The sequence below is a fragment of the Oncorhynchus mykiss genome, chromosome 10, assembly GCF_013265735.2.
Source record: "Oncorhynchus mykiss isolate Arlee chromosome 10, USDA_OmykA_1.1, whole genome shotgun sequence".
NCBI classification, from domain to species: Eukaryota; Metazoa; Chordata; class Actinopteri; order Salmoniformes; family Salmonidae; genus Oncorhynchus; species Oncorhynchus mykiss.
In genome coordinates this window covers 17,298,219-17,314,214 of record NC_048574.1, presented here as the reverse complement: position 1 = coordinate 17,314,214, position 15,996 = coordinate 17,298,219, and the positions used below count along the sequence as shown (strand labels likewise).

Sequence of the window (15,996 nt, the reverse complement as noted above, 5' to 3'; positions counted from 1 at the left end):
TGAATCCCCCCCCTCCAAAAATTCCACTGCATTTCAGCCCTGCCACAAAAGGACCAGCTGACATGTCAATGATTCTCTCGTTAACACAGGTGTGAGTGTTGACGAGGACAAGGCTGGAGATCACTCGGTCATGCTGATTGAGTTCGAATAACAGACTGGAAGCTTCAAAAGGAGGGTGTTGCTTGGAATCATTGTTCTTCCTCTGTCAACCACGGTTACCTGCAAGAAAACACGTGCCATCATCATTGCTTTGCACAAAATGTGCTTCACAGGCAAGGATATTGCTGCCAGTAAGATTGCACCTAAATCAACCATTTATCGGATCATCAAGAACTTCAAGGAGAGCGGTTCAATTGTTGTGAAGAAGGCTTCAGGGTGCCCAAGAAAGTCCAGCAAGCGCCAGGACCGTCTCCTAAAGTTGATTCCGCTGCAGGATCGGGGCACCACCAGTACAGAGCTTGCTCAGGAATGGCAGCAGCAGCAGAGTGCATCTGCACGCACAGTGAGGCAAAGACTTTGAGGATGGCCTGGTGTCAAGAAGGGCAGCAAAGAAGCCACTTCTTTCCAGGAAAAACATCAGGGACCGACAGATATTCTGCAAAAGGTACAGGGATTGGACTCCTGGGGAGTGGGGTAAAGTCATTTTCTCTGATGAATCCCCTTTCCGGTTGTTTGGGGCATCTGGAAAAAAGCTTGTCCGGAGAAGACAAGGTGAGCGCTACCATCAGTCCTGTGTCATGCCAACAGTAAAGCATCCTGAGACCATTCATGTGTGGGGTTGCTTCTTAGTCTAGGGAGTGGGCTCACTCACAATTTTGCCTAAGAACACAGCCATGAATAAAGAATGGTACCAACACATCCTCCGAGAGCAACTTTTCCCAACCATCCAGAAACAGTTTAGTGACGAACAATGCCTTTTCCAGCATGATGGAGCACCTTCCATAAAGGTAGAAGTGATAACTAAGTGGCTCGGGGAACAAAACATTTATATTTTGGGTGCATGGCCAGGAAACTCCCCAGACCTTAATCCCATTGAGAATTTGTGGTCAATCCTCGAGTCGGATGGACAAACAAAATCCCACATATTCTGACAAACTCCAAGCATTGATTATGCAAGAATGGGCTGCCATCAGTCAGGATGTGGCCCAGAAGTTAATTGACAGCATGCCAGGGCGGATTGCAGAGGTCTTGAAAAAGAAGAGTCAACACTGCAAATATTGACTCTTTGCATCAACTTCATGTAATTGTCAATAAAAGCCTTTGCCACTAATGAAATCCTTGTAATTATACTTAAGTATTCCATAGTAACATCTGACAAAAATATCTGAAGACACTGAAGTAGCAGACTTTGTGAAAATTTAAATTTGTGTCATTCTCAAAACTTTTGGCCACGACTGTACAGATACACCAAAAAACTACTTAATTAGTACTTCAAAGTATTTTTACTTTACACCACTGGTTAGGTGGAATATGATCGTGTGCCACTGACTACACTAACAAACATTTTGGGAGGAAAAACAACCAAGTTTAGAGAAACCATTTTAATACCTGAATAGCATATTTAGGAAACATTTCTAAATAACGGGTATTTAGAAGGGATGGACCGACTCGACCTAGTACAGTTGGTTATAACCAAACGATTCTTCTGCATGACCATTTTACAGTGCATGGCGCATGCGTTTAAGTGTAGCCTAGAAGTCATCAGGAATGTCTATCTGTATAAAAGCAGTTGCTTGACAACAGCGTTTCGAGGTGTGTACTTTTGGCTACATCTGTCTTCAAATATTGTGATCTTTCTGAATTGTCAGATTTGACCCTAAAGAATAGTGTGACGCATAGACGCATCCTCAGTCTTGTATGCATTTACCCACTGTATAGAATTACCTTCAGCTGACAGCTGCAGGGAACAATATTTGTGGTTTTCCAAGGTAAGTTCTATGCTTTTCTTTGGTTTTCTAAATCTATTTACCGTAAGACATGAGTTATAATACATGTTTATTATATGTAACAAGTTGTGGACTGCTGATAAAATTCTGAATCTTTGGCAATGTGTGTGCAAAAAACATCCCAGTTAGCAATGAGGAATCGGCCTGAAGTGGCCCTCTTCCCGGGGCCAGAACTGATTGAATTTATTCTGGGCAGTCATTCAAGTACACTGAGCGTTTCTGTCTAACAGAATTGAGCCGACTTTGCAGGCATCTTACCAGAATCTCCCCAGCTGATGCACATTTAAATACATGTATACAAAATGACCCAATTGTAATAATTTTAAATATGACTATTACACATTTTATACATACAAATTAGACCCATCCACAAAAAAACATTTTGTGTTGGAGGAAACGCCATACACATGATGACCGTGTCAGCTTGCATGCGCCTGGCCCGCTACAAGAGTCGCTACAGCATGTAGGGACAAGGACATCCCGGCCGGCCAAACCCTCCAACGGCGCTGGGCCAATGCAGGTTTTATTATCAAAACAATCTCTGAACCAATTATATTAATTTGGGGACAGGTTGAAAAGCATTGAACATTCATGGCAATTTAGCTCGCTAGCTTGTAGTTGCTAGCTAATTTGTCCGTTTTAGCTAGCTTGCTGTTGCTAGCTAATTTGTTCTGGGATATAAACTATGCGTTGTTATTTTACCTCAAATGCACAAGGTCCTCTACTATGACAATTAATCCACACAAAACGGTCAGCCGAATCGTTTCTAGTCATCTCTCCTCCTTTCAGGATTTTTCTTTTGACTTTATATGGCGATTGGCATCTAACTTTCATAGTTACCACGACAACCGACCAAACTCAGTTCATCTTTAAATCACCAAAGTGGGTATAACCAATGAGGAGATGGCACGTGGACATATGCTTCTAAAAGCCAATGAGGAGTTGGGAGAGGCAGGACTTGCAGTGCGTTCTGCACCACAAATTGAAGCAACTTCTATTTTAGTGCCTGGCAACGCAGACGCTTGTTGATGTGCAATAATTGAATAACATCTATGTTTACGATGCGAGCGGTGTGTTCATGCTTTTCGACCTGTCCCTAAAATAATATAATTGGTTTAAAGTTTGTTTTGATATTTCAACCTGCTTGTCGTGATCGCGTTTGGTGTGGGGGTCAAAATCAATTTGCGCAAGATGCCGCATGCTTGAGTCAGGTTTGGATATGGTGTTAGAGGGAGGCTCGATCCACAACATTATTTATGCTTATCAATTGGCTTGCACAAAGTATCAAAATACTAAAATACTACACAAAATACGACTCTTTAAGAATTTCATTTAAATGTTAATTTTATTTTTTGATCACAGAAACAATGAGAAAATAAGGAAAAATAAATAATGAAATGTTAATTATTTAAAGCAGCCCGTGTAATCATCTGCCAGATAGTAGCCCCATTCGGCCCGAGCCCCAAGTAATACATTTGGACCAGATAACTCACACCGGAATTGGCCCGAGCACAATCCCTGCATACTAGCCATAAGTAATACTGCCTATTTCCGCCAAGTGCCCCAACTCAACCGGGAATCGGCCCAGATCCACTGTGCTAGCTGGGATGGCATCACTGAATAATGTGTATAATTTATCGAATTCATGCAATTTTTTGTTAGGCTACCAAAATTGCAGCATTACATTTTACCTAATCTAGCCTACACTAATTTATATGATGATGTTTGGATTTATCAGACTACATTTATCAGACTGGTGAAGGATATAAGAGTATTAAATTGACTTTATTTTTACACAACTCAAATGTGACTAGATAAAAGAAGGGACGGTGAATAGTAGTTTGATTCAATGCAGACTCACCAATCCATTACAGACATGTAATTAGCTGGTGCTAATTGGGGAAACATTAAATATGGTGTGTAGGCCTATAGCAGCCAGATAGACGCTAAAGAGGTTACTTTTGCTACATTGTATTGTATTCATTTTCTTTTGAAATGATACATCGACTCTGTCCCAAATGGCCTATTCCCTATAAATTAGTGCACTGGGCCTTGGTCAAAATAAGTGATCACAGAGCAGGCCTTAAAGCCTAATCTTGTTGATGCGTGCTCCGTCACAATGGGCTAGTTCCATGCCGTAAACTTTATAGGTCTTCATCCAGGAGTTCACTGCTACAGACATCGGGTTTGCTGAGGTGAAGTTTCCCTAGGTACAGCTCTAGGATAAGCTTCCCCTCCCTCAATCCTAACCTTAACCTTTCATGTGAGAAATGCTAAACTGACCCAAGATCAGCATCTAGGACCAACATCTCACTACAATCTATAGGTATTTGGGAGCTCCTGTGTGGCTCAGTCAACAGACAACTCAATAATACTCATTTCAAACCCCTTTGTTGTGCACACAGTAGTGTGCCTGTAGTGATGGTGGTGGAAACATTTATTCTCACACATTCACCACAAGAGTAGTCTCCCTCACATCCACTTCACTTTCTCACAGGACATACAGACACTCTCTCTCACACATTTAACACACACATACTGTTTTAACTGTGTTGGGATAGTTCAAAAATTAAATGTCACCTTAAGGCTGTTGTTTTTTAGTTTGTAAGCAGGTGTATATTAAGTCCCGTGTCAGCTTATCTCTCTGCAGTGCTCCCCAATCCTGTCCATGGAGAGCTACCCTCCTGTGGGTTTTCGCTCCAACTCCTGGTGTAACCATCCTGATTCAGCAACACAACCAGCTAATTATTAGAATCAGGTGCGCTAGATTAGAGTTGGAATAAACCTACAGGACGGTAGCTCTTCCGGAACAGTGTTGGAGAGTCTTGGTGTAGAGTCATTGCTTGGGTATCAGCCCAGAGAGAATTGTGAGACCTCAAAAGAAGACCACTTTTAACGTGCATAATTTTTTTTAAACAATAATGAACACCATAACCTTTGATATATCCTGAGGAATCACATTTTGTCATAATCCCTAAAGAAATGTGACTAATCACATAAAGTGAGACTGAGCAATTCTGACTTGTCAACTGGGGTGAATTTCAGTCAACTAAGTGACAACGTTTTTTAGGTTGTTTGTGAACAGTCACATTGAAGTCATCTTATCCTTGATGCAGGTGCTTCCCAAGAAACTGATAGGGAGTGACTACAAAATTATTATCTGATGTAGAGATACAGATTCAAGGTGCAGTGTTTGTCTTCATTGTGAAACACCATTAATCTGACCAATTTCAAATAGAAATGTTTAGTTATAGATCTGTCGTTCTCATTGAAAGCAAGTCTAAGAAGTGGTAGATCTGTTCTATGTGTGTTATTTATATGCTTCCTGTTCTTAAGTTTAGTTTTTGCGTCTTTTACTTTGTTTTGTACAGCAACTTCAAACAGCTGAAAATGCAATATTGTTTGTTATTGAAAGGATATTTCAAAGCAGTTTAGATGGTACAATAATTCTTTACATTTATTGCTTTGTCACATAAACTGAAATTAGGCGAACTATCTGAATTTTCGCTACCAGGAAATGGCGGGAGCGATTTCTGCATATTGAACGTTTAAGTCACCTTTGTTTTTTAAAGAGAGTGGATATCCACTCTACTTTAAGGTATTTTTTCATGCTTTGTTAAGACAGGCATGGACACATATGGGGAGATAGAAATGAGGGAGACACAGGAGGAAGGGTGGAGACAGGAAATGAACCCTGTTTCCAGTGGGGAGCCATGTGCTTGATGCCGGGTTCTGCATCACCTTTAGTATTTTTTGACAGAGACATTTGGCATTTTAGTCATTTAGCAACCGCTCTTATCCAGAGCAACTTACAGGAGCAGTTGTGGTGAAGTGCCTTGCTCAAGGGCACATCAACAGATTTTTGTTCACCTAGTCGACTCTGGGATTCAATCTAGCGACCTTTCGGTTACTGGCCCAATGCTCTTAAAGTAAAGTGTGGTCTTAGTGCTGTTTCCTCCTCTGTGTGATTTCCGGTTTAGTCACTGTTTCACATCCACCTGACAAAACGATAGTTAATTGTGTTTCTTTCTTATACGGGTAATTTGTTCTTTTCAGCAGTGTAACATTCATTTCCATTTTGGTCATTTAGTTTATATCAGAGTGATTTATAGTCAGTGCATTCAGATAAGGAAGGTAAAACAACTACATATCACAGTTATTGCAAGTAAAATCTTCCTAAAAAACAGCAGTTATTAGCAAAATTGGCGGTGGTGCTATTAAGTGCAATAACAACAAGTACAACAGTTATGTGTTAATTTAGGGTACCACACAACATGCATTAATTCTATTTTGCTTATTATTTTTTTTGTATTGGCTTTGTGCCATACTGTCTGTCTAGAAATTACAGTGAATGGATGATGTAGCCTAATATTCAATCCCAAACGGTATTCTGTACGATACCAACTGCCACGTGTGACTCCAATGACACTATAAATCCCAACTAATCTTCAATCTTAACATAGGCCGTCCCGAAGCAGAACCGCAAAGCATTGGACCCCTTTTCTATAGGCGACAATGACAGATTATAGGTCCGCCTTGTCTTTGTGTTATGGACAGTTTGTCGCCATGTGTTTGAATGGTACTGTAAGTGTAGCCTTTATCTGTTCTATACACTGGGATATGATGTAGTCAGCCCTTCTCTTATGGACCAACTGTTTGTTGCCAAACATGTTATTTCCATGTGAGGCTGCATGAAAACTTGTAGATAAAGGACGGTGTGTAGAGAGAGCATAGGAGTAGGCCATGGATATAGGAGCATAAATGAGATGTGTGCTTGGTTTATGAATGATGTGTATGCTATTAGGGGCTCCCGAGTGGTGCAGCAGTCTAAGGCACTGCATCTCAGTGCAAAAGGCGTCTCTACAGTAACCTGGTTAGAATCCAGGCTGTATCACATCAGGCCGTGATTGGGATTGGGAGTCCCATAGGGCGGGCACAGTTGGCCCAGCGTCGTCCGTTTGGCCGTCATTGTAAATAATAATTTGTTCTTAACTGACTTACCTAGTTAAATAAAGGAGTGTAGGGGTTGGTAATGATCTCTAGTTGCACCGTGATTGGCTCAGTGTTATGTCACTCATGGGGACACTGTCACCACAAAACCTACGGGGAGAGCTCGGAAATTCAAGCCCCTTGCTACCATAGAGTTACATTAAAAGTGCCAATCCAAGAAGGCTCAATGTCACAGATAAAATTACGTCAAATCACGTTATATCTACCGTAGTTATAAAGTAGATAGACAAGTAGTCATCCTCATGAATCAAGTCCACAATCTACTGGCAAATCCTTTTAAATCCTTGTCATATGAAGATAAATTATAGATAAAACGTATTGGTGGTCATTGGACATAAACATTACACAACTATTTCGAAATTGCAAATTCAACAATGATTGGTTTGAAAGGAATCAGTGGCTAACTGCATACATTGGAAAGCAATCACTAGCCTGCTATTCAGTGGAGTAGGTGTATGGTCTAGGTTTAAGGGTATCTTTGATGACTAAATTTACCCACAAGAAGGACCACCACACCACCTTCCTGTTCAAGTGAGCACATCACAACAAGGTGAGCCCAAAAATGTGTTGTATGCTGCTGCATAAATGATGTAATATGACAGGGATATATGCATACTGTGGATAAGAAAGTAACACTGTGTATGTTGTCTAGTAAGCTTTTAGTAGCCCATGTGCCTCACCCTAATAATGTGGTTCCTTTCCCCCTCATAACTTAGCCTACTGTTCTGACTTGGTGGTGCACATGTAGCCTATAGTCTGTTTTAGAGAAATGTAATCATTGAATATTGTAAGAGCTTTCATTGTCTGCCTATATGCCCCCTTTATTTATCTTGCGGTTCTGGTGTACAGGGAGAATACTGTAAAACTGGCCCATGATCTGAGTTCTGTCGCTGTACATTTCAAAAGTGCTGAACAAATAGGTAAATTGACTATTTCCGTTTTAGCCCGCTCAAGTTTAGGTTATTTCATTCCATTTACGAGTTTTGTCAATTTAGTCATTGTCCATTGTTTGGAGCGCTCCTGTCAATGTTGAGTAAAGAGGCACAAGCATAGATGTAGGCCAATAGGCTACCTGGCCTGCGTGCAAATGTGGGTATATAAATGTGCCTATTTGGGGATCTAATAGTATTTCTGATTGGCTTAACACACCACCACTAATGAACTGTGGAGCTTCTCAAAGTAATGTTTTCTTCACCTCAAACAGCAAGCAAACAAAGTTCATGATTGAGATTTACAATAGTCCCTCAATGTATATGAAATATCTTTCCATCGCTCTCCTTTTCGATAAACTCTTGATAACCACTCAGCGTGAAAGGTTAAAATGTAATGTTCTGATCCAGTGGAAATGTCATACTTCTTATCAGTGCTTGACTTGGACTGAAATAGGTTCCGGTACTCATTTTGGGTGCTGGTACTGTTTATATGTAGGTGCAGGAGCTCCACGATACTTTGAGCTAATACTCTATAAGAGGAACAGGAGCTCAAGCAGTTGAACATTTGAGGTGCTAGTCCTCAGCTCTGGTGAACTCTATATATATATTTTTTTATATATATATTTTTACCCCCTTTTTCTCCCCAATTTCGTGGTATGCAATTATTAGTAGTTACTGTCTTGTTTCATGCTACAACCCCCGTATGGGCTTGGGAGAGACTGAGGTTGAGAGCCATGCGTCCTCCGAAACACAACCCAACCGCACTGCTTCTTAACACAGCGAGCATCCAACCCGGAAGCACCTGGTCAGCGTGCACTGCACCTGGCCCGCCACAGAAGTCGCTAGTGCGCGATGAGACAAGGATATCCCTACCGGCCAATGTGAACCGATGCTTTCTTGGTACGTTTCGAAGGGCTTTGCACACCTGGATCGTACAATATTCGCCTATGATTCTTTTCAGAATTCTTCAAGCTCTGTCAAGTTGTTTGTTGATCATTGCTTGACAACCATTTTAAGTCTTGCCATAGATTTTCAAGCAGATTTATGTCAAAACTAACTCAGCCACTCAAACAATATGGAGAGTGGTACTCTGTAAAAAATACATAGTATACAATCGGTGACTCAATGTCATATTTATCCTGATACCAGATTCGAATTGACGCAACCCTAACAATATTCCATAAAAAAATCTGCCGTTTCCAGCTACAATAGTCATTTACAATGTCTACACTGTGTTTCTGATCAATTTGAAGTTATTTTAATGGACAAAAAAATGTGCTTTTCTTTAAAAAATAAGGACATTTCTAAGTGACCCCAAACTTTTCAACTGTAGTGGACGTTGTCATAGTTTGTCTATTTGATTATTGATTGATTGTACATTGGCTAATATTTTATTTTATTTATTTATCCATTATTTTACCAGGTAAATTGACTGAGAACACAGCAACGACCTGGGGAATAGTTACAGGGGATGAATGAGCCAATTGTAAATGGGGGATTATTAAGTGACCATGATGGTTTGAGGGCCAGATTGGGAATTTAGCCAGGTCACCAGGGTTAACACCCTTATGATAAGTGCCATGGGATCTTTAATGACCTCAGAGAGTCAGGACACCCATTTAACATCCCGTCTGAAAGACCTTACCCTACACAGCACAATGTCCCCAATCACTGCCCTGGGGCTTTGGGATATTTTTTAGACCAGAAGAAAGAGTGCCTCCTACACCACTTCCAGCAGCATCTGGTCTCCCATCCAGGGACTGACCAGGACCAACCCTGATTAGCTTCGTCCCTGATACCTCCGTCTCTTTCTCCTGCGAGTGACGGGGATGAGGGCATTTTCGGGCGTCTAAAGTAAATCCTTCCCGCCCGACTCTCCAGTACGGGGTGAGTAATCTCTGTCCTGATATCTAGAATCTCTTTTCGGTCATAAGACACATACAAAATACGTTTCAAATAACGAGAAAAAACATACACAATAGCACAATTAGTTACGGGATCGTAAAATGGCAGCCATCTCCTTCAGCGCCATTCTCATTGTACAGTTGGTAAAAACCGAAAGATTCTTCTGTAGTGACAAATTTCCAGTGCATGGCGCATCCGTTTAAGTGTAGCCTAGAAGTCATTGGGTATTTGTCCAATATCGTGCGTAAAAGCAGTTGTTTCTTGACAACAGCGTTTCAAATGGTGTACTTTTGAAAACATCGTCTTCAAATATTGTTATCTTTCTGAATTGTGTCATATTTGAGAAGCATAGCCACCATCCCTCAGTCTTGTATGCATGTATCCACTGTATAGACCTACCTTCAGCTGACAGCTACAGGGAACAATATTTGTGGTTCTACAGGGTAAGTTCTCGGCTTTTCTTCGGTTTTCTAAATGTATTTACTATTTTCTAAATCTATTTATGGTAAGAAGAACAAGTTGTGGACTGTTGGTAAAATTCTGAATCTTTGGCATGAATAACAATGCGAGTTGCAAAAACACATGGCATCACTGAATAATGGGTATTTTGTGTATAATTTATTGAATTCCTGCAGGTTTTATTAGGCTACCAACATTGCAGCATTACATTTTAACTAATGTAGCCTTCACTAATTTATAGGGATGATGTTTGGATTAAGGAATATGATAATGCCATATATATATTCATAATAAATAATCTAATTTCAACTGGGGACTTAAAAGTTCTCAAACAATATGAGAAGAAGGGATGGTGAAGAATTCATTGCAAACACACCAACCCATTACAGACTATCAAGACACAGAACCATGTTGATTGGGTGTTTTATAGTAGTAATAGCACCAGATGTCTACATGTCAAGTAGAATAGAGGAAACATTAAATATGGTGTGTAGGCCTATAGCAGCCAGATAGACGCTAAAGAGGTTACTTTTGCTACATTGTATTGTATTCATTTCGTCTGCTGCTGCTGCTATTAGTTTCCGAGGTGAAGTTTCCCTAGGTACAGCTCTAGGATCAGCTTCCCCTCCCTCAATCCTAACCTTAACCTTTCGTGTGAAAAAGACCTCAATAGAAGACCCCTTTTAATGTGCTTAATTTTTCAAAACCATAATGAACACCATAACATTTGATATATCCTGAGGAATCAAATTTTTTCATAATCCTAAAGATGTTATGAATGTAGAAATGTGACTAATCACATAAAGTGAGACTGAGCAATTCTGACTCGTCAACTGGGGTGAATTTCAGTCAACTAAGTGACAATGTTTTTTAGGCTGTTTGTGAACAGTCACATTGAAGTAATCTTATCCTTGATGCAGGTGCTTCTCAAGAAACTGAAAGGGAGTGACTACAGGCTACTATTTCAAAATGCTTATCTGATGTAGAGATACAAATTCAAGGTGCAGTGTTTGTCTCTCTGTGAAACACAATCAACCTGATCAATTTCACATAGAAATGTTTAGTTATAGATCTGTCGTTCTCATTGAAAGCAAGTCTAAGAAGAGGTAGATCTGTTCTATGTGCGTTATTTATATGCTTTCTGTTCTTAAGTTTAGTTTTTGTGTCTTTTACTTTACCTTTAAGTGACCTTTGTTTTTTAAAAAGAGTGGATATCCACTCTACTTTAAGGTATTTTTATCAGGCTTTGTTAAGACAGGCATGGACACATATGGGGAGATAGAAATGAGGGAGACACAGGAGGAAGGGTGGAGACAGGAAATTAACCCCGTTTTCCAGTGGGGAGCCATGTGCTTGATGCCGGGTTCTGAAAAAAAGCATTGTTCACTAAAATGAAAGCATTGTTCACTAAAATGGTCTGTTTCCGTCCTGTTGGGGCAGGTCTATTGGTTACACAGTAATGTCTGGGAAAGTTTAATAATGATGATGTAGATCCTGCTAAGATTGTGCTGGTCTGGGCAATGAGTGGTGAGTTTGTATAATGGCAATTGGTGTATTATACAGCCAATGGTAGCACATATTTCCCACTGCAACCCTGAATTGCTTCACCATTACTCTAATTTAGACATGTCTGTGTGTGTGTATGTGAGTACTCTCAAATATATTTCAAATTGCAGTGGTACTTCAGCCTACAGACACCATTAAGATTGGGGTCATATTTTGTTTACAAATGTGTCACACGTAGGATGTGCCACGTTCAGATGAGTGGGCTGGGACTATATATTTACCTGGAATTTGCTTTGGCATCTCTTACCACCTCTGCCACCATCGCAAGCAGTTAACCAATGTTTTCTGTTTGGTAGAAAGCTGAGTGGTGGGGCTGGGAAAGTATGTATGTAATGTAACCACTCTCAAATTCACTACCATGTGAGAGTTTCACTACCTTGTGAGTGGAACAACTACAGATCCACAGTAATGACCATATTTCAATCAATGGTATGAAAATTATTTTGGAAAGCTCAACCCCTGACCTTAATTGGTGATTTAGCGAGATAGAGAACTTCTCAAAAATGCTGTTTTTACAGAGAGTCAAGTGTGGTCTTGGTGCTGTTTCCTCCTCTGTGTGATTTCCGGTTTAGTCAATGTTTCACATCCAACTGACACAGCAATAGTTTCTTGTGTTTCTTTCTTCTTATACTGGTCATTTGTTATTTTCAGGAGTGTGACATTCATTTCCATTTTGGTCATTTAGTTTATACCAGAGTGATTTACAGTCAGTGCATTCAGACAAGGTAGGTAAAACAACTACATATCACAGTTATTGCAAGTAAAATCTTCCTAAAAAGCAGCAGTTATTAGTGAAATTGGCGGTGGTGCTATTAAGTGCAATAACAACAAGTACAACAGTTATGTGTTCATTTAGGGTACCACACAACATTCATTCTATTTTGCTTTATTTTTGTATTTTTTGTTGATGTATTGGCTTTGTGCCATACTGTCTGTAGAAATTACAGTGAATGGACGATATAGCCTAATATTCAAACCCAAACGGTGTTCTGTACGTTACGAACTGCCACGTGTGACGTCAATGACACTATTAATCCCAACTAATCTTCAATCTTAACATAGGCCGTCCGAAGCAGAAACACAAAGCATTGGACCCGCAAAGCATTGTTCTTATTAACTGACTTACCTAGTTAATTAATGTTAAAAAATATATATATGCTTAGGATGGTTGGCAGGACCATAAAATCAATAGCTCTCACAATGTTCTCTTGTAGAATCTTTCTTTGCGTAAATAATAAGGCTAATAAGGCTCAAATGCACTACCTTGTGAGATTTTCACTACCTTGTGAGTGGAACAACTACAGATCCACAGTAATGACCATATTTCAATCAATGGTATGAAAATTATTTTGGAAAGCTCAACCCCTGACCTTAATTGGTGATTTAGCGAGATAGAGAACTTATCAAAAATGCTGTTTTTACAGAGAGTCAAGTGTGGTCTTGGTGCTGTTTCCTCCTCTGTGTGATTTCCGGTTTAGTCAATGTTTCACATCCAACTGACACAGCAATAGTTTATTGTGTTTCTTTCTTCTTATACTGGTCATTTGTTATTTTCAGGAGTGTGACATTCATTTCCATTTTGGTCATTTAGTTTATACCAGAGTGATTTACAGTCAGTGCATTCAGATAAGGTAGGTAAAACATCTACATATCACAGTTATTGCAAGTAAAATCTTCCTAAAAAGCAGCAGTTATTAGTGAAATTGGCGGTGGTGCTATTAAGTGCAATAACAACAAGTACAACAGTTATGTGTTAATTTAGGGTACCACACAACATTCATTCTATTTTGCTTTATTTTTGTATTTTTTGTTGTTGTATTGGCTTTGTGCCATACTGTCTGTAGAAATTACAGTGAATGGACGATATAGCCTAATATTCAATCCCAAACGGTGTTCTGTACGTTACGAACTGCCACGTGTGACGTCAATGACACTATTAGTCCCAACTAATCTTCAATCTTAACATAGGCCGTCCGAAGCAGAAACACAAAGCATTGGACCCGCAAAGCATTGTTCTTATTAACTGACTTACCTAGTTAATTAATGTTAAAAAATATATATATGCTTAGGATGGTTGGCAGGACCATAAAATCAATAGCTCTCACAATGTTCTCTTGTAGAATCTTTCTTTGCGTAAATAATAAGGTTAACCCCAATTAGTCGACTAGTAGATTGTTTGGTTGTTATGCTGTTAGTCGACTCAAATGGTTTTAGTCGAGCAGAAACAAATATATACAGTACCAGTCAAATGTTTGGACACACCCACTCATTCCAAGGTTTTTCTTTATTTTTACTATTTTCCACATTGTAGAATAAATAGTGAAGACATTAACACTATGAAATAACACATATGGAATCATGAAGCAACAAAAAAAGTGTTAAACAAATAAATATATATTTTATAATTGAGATTCTTCAAAGTTGCCACCATTTGCCTTTATGACAGCTTTGCCGCATACGAAAATTGTCTCTTTTTTTGCTTTCTTGAGTAAGGCACCTCCAACATGCAGGTGTGTTAGCCAAGCTCATTGCTTTCTGTGGTGGTGAGTCAGCCAGCGGGAATATACGGAGTGTCGGGGTTGGTAATGATCTCTAGTTGCGCCGTGATTGACTCAGTGTTATGTCACTCATGGGGACAAAAATTCCAAGCCCCTTGGGTGCTACCATAGAGTTACATTCAAAGTGCCCATCCAAGAAGGCTCAAGGTCGCAGATAAAATGACGTCAAATCACATTATATCTACCGTAGCTTTGATTGGACTGATGTCAACATCATACTTTCAAAATCTTAGCTAGCAAGATAGACAAGCAGTCACCATCATGAATCAAGTCCACAATCTACTGGCAAATCCTTGTCATATGAAGAGAAATTATAGAAAAAACGTATTGGTGGTCATTGGACATAAATATTACACAACTATTTGGAAATGGCAAATTCAAAAATGAGTGGTTTGGAAGGAATCATTGGCTAACTGCATACGTTGGAAAGCAATCAGCTATTCAGTGGAGTGGATGTGTGGTCCAAATCTAGGTTTAAGGGTCTCTTTGATGCCAGCATTTGCCCGCAAGAAGGACGGCCGCACCACCTTTCTTTTCAAGAGGACAGCACAACAAGGTGAGTCAAAACAAATATTGTATATTGCTGCATAAATTATGTAATATGACAGGGAGATATGCATACTGTAGCTAAGAAAGTGATACTAAGTGTATGTTGTGTTAGTAGCCTACGTGCCTCACCCTAATAATGTGGTCCTTTCCCCCTCATAACCGAACCTACTGTTCTGACTTAGTGGTGCACATGTAGCCTATAGCCTGTTTTAGAGAAATGTAATCATTGAATATTGAAAGAGCTTTCATTGTCTGTCTACAGTGCCTTGCGAAAGTATTCGGCCCCCTTGAACTTTGCGACCTTTTGCCACATTTCAGGCTTCAAACATAAAGATATAAAACTGTATTTTTTTGTGAAGAATCAACAACAAGTGGGACACAATCATGAAGTGGAACGACATTTATAGGATATTTCAAACTTTTTTAACAAATCAAAAACTGAAAAATTGGGCGTGCAAAATTATTCAGCCCCCTTAAGTTAATACTTTGTAGCGCCACCTTTTGCTGCGATTACAGCTGTAAGTCGCTTGGGGTATGTCTCTATCAGTTTTGCACATCGAGAGACTGAAATTTTTTCCCATTCCTCCTTGCAAAACAGCTCGAGCTCAGTGAGGTTGGATGGAGAGCATTTGTGAACAGCAGTTTTCAGTTCTTTCCACAAATTCTCGATTGGATTCAGGTCTGGACTTTGACTTGGCCATTCTAACACCTGGATATGTTTATTTTTGAACCATTCCATTGTAGATTTTGCTTTATGTTTTGGATCATTGTCTTGTTGGAAGACAAATCTCCGTCCCAGTCTCAGGTCTTTTGCAGACTCCATCAGGTTTTCTTCCAGAATGGTCCTGTATTTGGCTCCATCCATCTTCCCATCAATTTTATCCATCCAGAGTGATCATGGGCCTCTTGGCTGCATCTCTGATCAGTCTTCTCCTTGTATGAGCTGAAAGTTTAGAGGGACGGCCAGGTCTTGGTAGATTTGCAGTGGTCTGATACTCCTTCCATTTCAATATTATCGCTTGCACAGTGCTCCTTGGGATGTTTAAAGCTTGGGAAATATTTTTGTATCCA

At 39.8% G+C, this 15,996-nt stretch overlaps 1 protein-coding gene across 6 annotated transcripts in view; it reads left to right on the top strand.

Moving 5' to 3' along the window:
- Positions 1-9,578: 9,578 nt before the first annotated feature.
- The window catches only part of LOC110533427 (CMP-N-acetylneuraminate-beta-galactosamide-alpha-2,3-sialyltransferase 4), a 52,934-nt gene continuing 46,516 nt past the window's right edge, over positions 9,579-15,996 (top strand). The window contains exons 1-2 of one of the 6 annotated variants that reach the window (XM_021617616.2): positions 9,579-9,775; positions 14,849-14,932. The gene's annotated coding sequence lies outside the window, so the exon portion shown is untranslated. The other 5 variants (XM_021617622.2, XM_021617619.2, XM_036989810.1 and 2 more) reach the window with 5 other exon arrangements.